Here is an 8,585-nt window from a genome sequence, read left to right as displayed (position 1 = left end):
ATCCCAGTTTAACCAGCCACTGGAATCAAAGCAAACACACAAAGTTGGGGGGGGAATAATTGAACAAGAAAAGTGAGGATAAGAAATAAGATGGGATGGGAGGGAATATCGACCATTCACTGTTGCTCCTCTGGTGGCAACACTCAGTGCTGTGAAAAATGTACCTCTTGTTATGTGCAGACACTGTTTAAGTATTAAAATCAGTTCTTCAAGGTTCTGAGGGGTTGTAGAATTCCCCAAATCCCAGTTTAACCAGCCACTGGAGCCAAAGCAAACACACCAAGTGAGGGTAAGAAATAAGATGGGAATGGGTTCACTGTTGCTCCTGTGGTGGCATCACTCAGTGCTGTGAAAAATGTACCTCTTGTTATGTGCAGACACTGTTTAGGTGTCAAAAATGGTTCTTCAGAGGTCTGGGGAGGTGTGGAACTCCCAAAATCCCAGTTTAACCAGCCCCTGGGGGAGCTCCTGTGCGACCTGGATAGTGAAAGCATCTGGGCATCACCTGGCCCCCATCTCTGTGTCCCTGCAGGACACTGCCAAAACTTTGGGAGCCAGACTGGGGGCTGGCAATGTCCCAAAGCCACAGTGCTATTCTGGGGCACTGTTGCTATTACAGTCACACCCAGGGCCACTGCAAGGTCTCCACCAGCACTGTGGTGGTGCCTCTGGAAGCGAAGAACGGCCCCGGTTTTTCCAAGCAAAGGGGTGGAGAGAGCTGGAAGAAAATCCAGGGCAAAGCCAACTGAGGGAGTGGGAGGGCAGATGGTGCCAGGAGAACACGGAGGGGAGGTGTTAAAACATTTCCCAGGGACATAAAAAAAAGGAGAGGGGAGGGAGGGGAGGGGAGGGGGTGAATCTCGCAGCAGAAACTGGGCCGGGCGGGTGTCACGAGGGGGATCGGGGAGTTAACAGAGCCCAAGAGTTTGGAGAAAGGAAAACCTTCACCCACTTGGAGCTTGGCAGCCACCAGGGTGTGTTTGTGCCAGACCTTGGCAGTGGGTTGTGCAAGGCCAGTCCTTTTTGTGTAACTGGAGTCGCACAAAGCGTGTTTTCAACCCGTGATGGAGCGAGTGCCAGATCCAGGGACGTTTAAATGTCAGCTCTCTCCACTTTCTTCCCTTTTTTTTTTTCCTGTCTGGAGGGTGGCTGTGACCTCAGATCTCCTCCCTGGTGCAGAGGGGAAGCTCTGTTTCAGCTCAGGGTGGTAAAGTGGAGCTCCGGAGGGGAACAAAGAGGCCGTGGGACAAACTGAGGAGGTTCCAGGCGTGGATGGTGCTCCTCGTGTCCCTGAGTCGTGCAGAGGGTGCACAGAGGGCAGAAGGGCCAGCCTGGCTCCTGACAACACCAGGCTGACCTGGGCACGTCCTCTCCTCCTTCCTTGGAGGGTCAGGGAAGGCTAAATTGCTTCATTTGGATGTGCAATAGCAACAGGGTTTGGTGAAGGAGAACGGGGAAATGGTGGGATTCAGAAATACCAGGAAAAAAAAAGGAAGACCCAACATTTTGGAAAACCACCTGAGGCCTGTTGCAGGCAGCTGCTCTGTTCACCCCTTCCCAAAACACAAATGGGTTTGTAGCTGTTCTGGGAGGCTCCAGACAGCAGGACAGAGCTCCTCAGGTCACTCCCATGGCAGAATGACCAAGTTAGGAAGGATTGGAAGAGCCCAAATCCACTAAATCTGGCTGAAATACCAGGGGGATCCACGTTGGCTTCAAGGTCAGGTCGGGTGGAGCTTGGAGCAACCTCATCTAGTGCTTGACAACCCTGCCCATGGAGGGGGGAATGGAACTGGATGGTGTCTAAGGCCCCTTCCAACCCAAACCATTCCATGATTCCATGTTGTTATGACTTCCATGGCAGCTGTGACAGCCACCAGGAGCTTTGATATCTATATTGAGTCCTTTGAGGCCTCAGCCAATGCCATTTTGTCACATTCCCTTCAACTCCAAGGTCCTAAGGGGTGTTCCAGTGCCCATTTCCAGTCCCATGAGCTCGGAGATATCAACCAGCACCATCACACCCGGAACCAAGCCCCGTGATTCCCAACCCCACCAAAGTCCTGATGGAAGGGCCAGGCCCAGCCCAGCTCCCCAGACAGGGCCCAAGCCCAGCCCAGACGCCATCTGTGCCATCAGGGCATCAGACACAGCTTGGGCACACCCCAAACAGCATCACCCTGCCCAGGGCCCTCACACGGCAGATGGAACTGCCCTGCTTGGAGAGGGAAGAGCTGGAGAGTCACAGGGGTGAATCATCCTTCTTGCATCCAGGGCCAAGGCTTGTTGTTCTGGATCCCAGTGTTTTCCCTCTTTTCTCCCTTCCCACATCACCATCCCACAACCTTGCAGGCCTCAGTCCTGCAAGGAAAGATCCCATGGGATGGTTCAAACCAGTGGATCCCAGTGTGCTTTCCCTCTTTTCTCCCCTCCCACATCACCATCCCACAACCTTGCAGGCCTCAGTCCTGCAAGGAAAGATCCCATGGGATAGTTTAAACCAGAACAACAAGCCTGGAGACCTGCAGGGTGTGAGAGGATGGTTGGGAGGGGGAAGAAGAGGTGAGACAGAAACCCCAGTGCCCTCTTGGAATTGCCCCCAAATATTTAACCCCAGTCCTCCCCGAGGAGGACACCACTGGCCACGACTCTATTTGGGGAGGAATAACACCACTTGGCTGATAATTCCTGTTATTTTTCCACTGGAAGTGGGAATTTCCCCTTGTCTCAGGCCCTCCTGATCCTCTTTCATAACACGAGCAGTCAACGTGAGGGCACCAGAATGGGACCATCCCCTCCACCACGAGATCACACAGGTCCTGACAGGCGAGGCTCTGATGTCTCTTGGGAAATCTTGGCCTGTGAGAGGCGTCTCAACCCCGCCAGGAAAAATATTTACAACAACACCGCCAAGAACCTCGTGAAAGAAGGTTTTGGCCAATCTTTTGAGGAAGAAGAGTGGGTGACAGCTGTTGTGTTTGTCTTCACAACCGTCTTAGTGATCACTAGAGGGGGGGTTGTGTTTGTTTTGTGGGTGTTTTTAGAATAAATTTGAAGATTCTGGAGCTGTAGGGTGGTGGAGAGAGCAGGCATTTGAACCTGCCAGGCCAGTGATACGTGAAAATCATCCATGACACAGCTGTGGTGGCATCAGGCTTTGTGAGAGCTCTCCATGGAGCCTCCAAGACAACCCTGAGTCTTCTCATCCATTTTGCTTCCATCAAAACCACAATTTTCGAGGTCTACCCATTTTTATGTGCTTTGGGTTCTGGACTCATCTCTCCCATGATGGGCCTGAAAATGATCCTCGGCACTGACACCCAGGAGCTGGAATTCCCAAGGGTGAGGGAAAGTTGAGAAGAAAATGAGATAAATAAGTTTTTCTCTCTGTGGAAAAAAGTTGTGAGGAGCTCCGTGGACAACCTTTGTACTCTTCACAGAATCACAGAATGGTTTGGGTTGGAAAGGATCCTAAAGATCATGGAATTCCAACCTGCCTGCCACAGGCAGGGACACCTTCCACTAGCCCAGGATGCTCCAACCTGGCCTTGAACACTTCCAGGGATGGGGCAGCCACAGCTTCTCTGGGATTTCTATTCCAGCACCACCTCACCACCCTCCCAAGCAGGAATTTCTTCCCAATATCTACGCTAATCCCACTCTTTTTCAGTTTTAATCCATTCCCTGTTGTGCTATCACTACCCTTAATTCATTTTAGCTTCTCTGCATCTTTTTGTTTTTTGTTTTTTGTTTTTTTTTCACAAGAGGGTCCCAATCAAGAGTGGGAAAACCCGAGAGCAGGAAAAACTCGTGGGAAGATCGGGATGCTGTGGTTTCTCTCCTGCCCTGCTCCTGCTGACCCAGCCAGGCATGGTGAGAACAAGAGCTTGGGGCAAGCCCTTGTTACGTCTCGAAACTGGTCCCACCTCGTGTAATAGCCCTGCTGAAACCTCCAGCAGTGCCCATGCAGGGCCAGGAGAGCAGGGCCTGTCCCCTGGGAGAGCCCACGCTGGCTCAGGGGCAGGAGCAAGGAAACATCCTTGGCTGAAACCATCCCAGGAGCAGGGAAACATCCTGGCTGAAACTGTCCCAGGAGCAGGGAAACATCCTTGGCTGAAATCATTCCAGGTTGATGGGTGTGTTCACCAGGGCCCAGGAACAAACAGAGCCCTATCTGAGATCGCGATCAAATCCCTCACTGGGAGGGCACCTGGGCATTTTCCCAGCAGGATTGGCCAAAAATTCCTGGCTATGTGTTATTCGAGTTTGGGTTTTTTTAAATTATTATTGCTTTGGAAGAGCAGGGAATGGTTTGGTTGGGGTTCATCAGTGCTGGTGGGAAGGTAGAAGGTGGGAATGGCTTTGTGCCACCTCAGGAGCACTTTTGGATCCTCAGGAGCATCCCTGCAAACTCCAGCTGGGTTTGGATTCTCCCACCCCATTCCCAGCCACTCCTGGGGTATGATGAGAGCAGCTCCACTGGCAGAGAATCCCCCCCTGATCCCAAAAACACAAACAAGGGCTTGTAAAGCTCCTGGATGGCAGCCACGGGAACCCAAAGCCACCCACGCCAACCCAGGAAGAAAAATAGGAAGGTGGAAAAGCCATCCTGGGTTTGCAGGAAAGGGTGTGGGAGGAACAACTCATCCCATCTCCATCTCGGACATGGTGAACCAGGCTTTGACTCCCCCCCAACTTGTTAAACCATCAGAAAAGGGACAACCATGTCTTGGAGGGACTTTAGGATGTTTCAGCAAAGGTTTGCAGAGCCTTAAAATTCCTGGGTTTTAAGCCTGAGTGAGGAGTGTTTAAAGTCACAGGCCTGGGAGAGTGGTGGCCTTGGCTCCTCAGTCTCCCTCCAGCTTTGCTTTGCAACCCAACTGCTGCTTGAGGAAGGAAACAGGATCTCTGGTGGAAAAAGAGATCCATGAAGCTTTCTTTCCTCTGCAAGGAAAGCCCAGAGGTGTCCCCTCCTCCCTTTTCTGGGCTGCAAACACAGTGTTTGGCATCAGGGCCTGGTTTTGCTCACAGCCACCTTCTCCTGCCTCCACACGTGGAAGAAAACTCACTTTTGTAGGGATATGGGATGAAGGAAGTGCCAACAGAAAGGAATTTGGGATGGGCTCGGCACCTGGAGACCAAAAGCTCATCCCGTGTCCTCCAGGCACAGCTTTCCTGGCAGACATGGTGGGTCTCTCTTCTCCTCGACATCCCCAGCACCAAGAAGTGCCTCTGGTGTCACTTCCACAGCCAAAACCCAGCCATGACATCTCTGGTGCCCTCATTCTGCTGGTGGGATGAGTCCCAACCACCCACTCTGACCCACCTCATTCCCTGTGGGAGGAGAAGGATTCAGGGCCATCCAAACATTCCCTGCATGGGCTGGAGTCAGACATTGCTTCCTTTGGGTTCCTCCTGCCAGCTGTACCACCCAGTGGGGTCCTGGCCAGACCCACAGAGAGCTCTGACACAAAAAAGAGCTGTGAAGCCACTTCCACACCAATAAATAAGTCAAAGACTTGGCACGTTCCCCTCTCAGCACTCCTCCATGCCAAGAAACACTTCCCAATCCATGCCCAGGAACAGCCCATGGACTATTTGGGGGTGACCACCCTGTTTTGAGGATGAAAAGGGTGTCACAAGCAGGTCACACCACGTGTCCTCACAGCTGGGGGACACCCCCTGCCTTGTTTTCCCTGCGTAGGTGGAACCTTTCCCTGTAGGATTTCACCTCAGGATCTTGGTTTCACCCTTTTGCTTCTTCCCATTCCCATGGGGCAGAATTTAAGGAGGAGGATTCAGGGTGGAGGTGCTGCTGTGACAGTCCCCATTCCAGCTCCCTCTTGCTCCAGAGAAGAGGAAGGACCAGTTCAGGAATGCCTGGGAGATGCTGAGCAATCCCTCCTGCCAGTTTCCTTGGAAGCAGGGCAGCATCTCCAGGGAGCTCTGCCACCAAACCTTGGTGACTGTGGGTATTTTGGGAAATGAAATATGGTCAGGCACAGAAAATCACCCAGCTCTGCTCCCCCTGAGCCCTTCAGCCTCACAGCAGCAGCAAACCTTGGGAAGAGCATCTGAATCCAGACATATCCACCCCAGGAGCGAGGACCACGTGCCAAGGGAAAGCTTTGAACCCCTCCAAGCACAGGGAAAAAAGCAGCTTTTAGACTGAAAGAGGAGAGGTTAGGATTAGATATTAGGAAGGAATTTTTCCCTGGGAGGGTGGGGAGGCCCTGGAATGGAATTCCCAGAGAAGCTGTGGCTGCTCCATCCCTGGAAATGTCCAAGGTCAGGTTGGAGCAACCTGGTCTATGGAAGGTGTCCCTGCCCATGGCAAGGGGTTGGAATGAGATGATCTTCAAGGTCCCTTCCAACCCAAACCCTTCTATGATTCTGTGAGGTTTTTTTCCTGTGGAAAGGGGGTAAAAGCACCACGTTCCTTCTCATCCCTGCTGACTTCCAGCTGGGAGCTTGGGATGAGTAGAGGAGCCAGTTTTCCAGCTTTTTCAGGGTGGAGCTCATTCCCAACCTCCTCCCTGCTCTCCTGTCTGCTGGGCTCAGCCCTCCTTCTCTCCTGTGCCAGTGCTGGGGAGGGGGCATCTGCCTGCTGAAGGGAGAGACAGGCCAGTGGGACCTTCCTGCTCCCTTCCAGAGCTTTCTGAGGGCACAGGGCTCTGCACCTCAGCCAGGCAGGAAGGGACCTGGGAGTTTGGATTGACAGGAAGCTGAAGAGGTGCCAGAGTGTGCCCAGGTGGGCAAGAAGGCCAATGAATCCTGGCCTGGATCAGGATCAGTGTGGCAGCAGGAGCAGGGAAGGGGTTCTTCCCCTGTGAGGCCTCACCTCGAATGCTGTGTCCAGCTCTGAGCCCTCAGCTCAGGAAGGACATGGAAGGGCTGGAGCAGGTGCAGAGAAGAGCAACGAGGCTGGGGAAGGGTCTGGAGCACAATTCCCTTGAGGAGAGGCTGAAGGGAGCTGAGGGGGCTCAGCCTGGAGAGGAGGAGGCTCAGGGGAGACCTCCTCACTCTCTGCAACTCCCTGACAGGAGGGGGGAGCTGGGGCGGGGTTGGTCTTTTCTCCCAGGCAACTATCAGTAGGACAAGAGTGCTTGGTCTTCAGCTGTGCCAGGGGAAGTTTAGGTTGGATATTAGGAAGAATTTCTTTCCAGAGAGGGTAATCAGGCATTGGAATGGGCTGCCCAGGGAGGGGGTGGATTCTCCGTCCCTGGAGGTGTTTAAGGTGAGACTGGATGTGGCATCAGTGCCATGGGCTGGGAACCACGGCGGGGTTGGATCAAGAGTTGGACTTGATGATCTCAGAGGTCCCTTCCAACCCAGCTGATTCTATGATTCTATGATTCAATGATTCAATGGTTCTGTGATTCTTTGATTCTATGATTCTATGATTCTATACCTCACCCTGGCAGAGGGCTCATTCCAGACACCAACCCCGGGCTCATTCCAGACACCAATCCTGCTCTCAGAGCTCCTCTGTTTACGCTGCCAGGAGACTCAAAGCTGACCAAGGGGTCCTGGATGTCACCAGACCTGCTGAGCAGCCTCAGCCCAGCAGGAGACCTGTCACCCTGATGCCACCAACTTGGCAGCAGCACTGAGCAATGCCCACACCCTCGTCTTCACCTCTGTGTCTCCATCCAGCTGTTGTCAAAGCTCCTTTGTGCTGGGGCAGCAGGGCAGGAAAGGCTTTGGGCAACGTTGGTGTGCCCAGCTCCTAAAGAACTCCCAACCAAAGCTCCCCAGTGAGTCAAAGAACAGCATTTCTGGGGAGGGAGCGACATGGGAGCAGCCCCGGCTCTGCCACAGCAGGTTTGTGCCTGGTGGTGTGGAAAGGAGGAGTGTTCCCAGCAGTCAGAGTGGCACAGAGCTGAGGGAGAGGCAGATCTGGGGGCACACACGCTGTGGGTGGGCACCTGAGCCTTCCTGGGCCTGGCCTAAGGTCCTGGACCAGCTGGGGGGGCTCAGCCTGGAGAGGAGGAGGCTCAGGGGAGACCTTCTCACTCTCTGCAACTCCCTGACAGGAAGTTGAACACCGGGAAAAAGTTCTTTCCAGAGAGAGGGATCAGCCCTTGGAATGGGCTGCCCAGGGAGGGGGTGGAGTCCCCATCCCTGGGGGTGTTGAAGAGGTTGGGAATCTCCACTGAGCCCTTCAAATGCCATCCATGGTGCCTGTGCCAGGAAGGGGGGTGGGCACAGACAGGGGCATCCAGCATTTAAATAAGTGAATTAAGGCCCAAACATGAGTCCCCAAAGGTTGTTTCAGGTGGAAATGCTTGAAATCAAGTGCCTGGATGTGGCACTCGGTGCCGTGGGCTGGGTGCCAAGGTGGGGTTGGGGCACAGATTGAACCCGACAATCTCAGGGGTCTTTTCCAACCTGGCTGATGCTGTGAAACATCCCCAAGACACCGGGTGCTGAGATCCAAAGAGTCCTCCAGGTCAGGGAGAGAAGCCCTGAGTTATCTCCACATGAATCAGAGGCACCCAGTGACTGTCCCAAGGTCACACATGGGGAAGTGGTGGCAGAGCTTGGTTTGGAGTCTCACCTGGGTCACAATGGCCCTGAAGAAC

The sequence above is a fragment of the Neopelma chrysocephalum genome, unplaced genomic scaffold (assembly GCF_003984885.1).
Source record: "Neopelma chrysocephalum unplaced genomic scaffold, ASM398488v2 Primary Assembly neopelma1_129, whole genome shotgun sequence".
NCBI classification, from domain to species: Eukaryota; Metazoa; Chordata; class Aves; order Passeriformes; family Pipridae; genus Neopelma; species Neopelma chrysocephalum.
The sequence above is the reverse complement of the archived record's forward strand: the minus strand, read 5'-3'. Positions refer to the sequence as shown.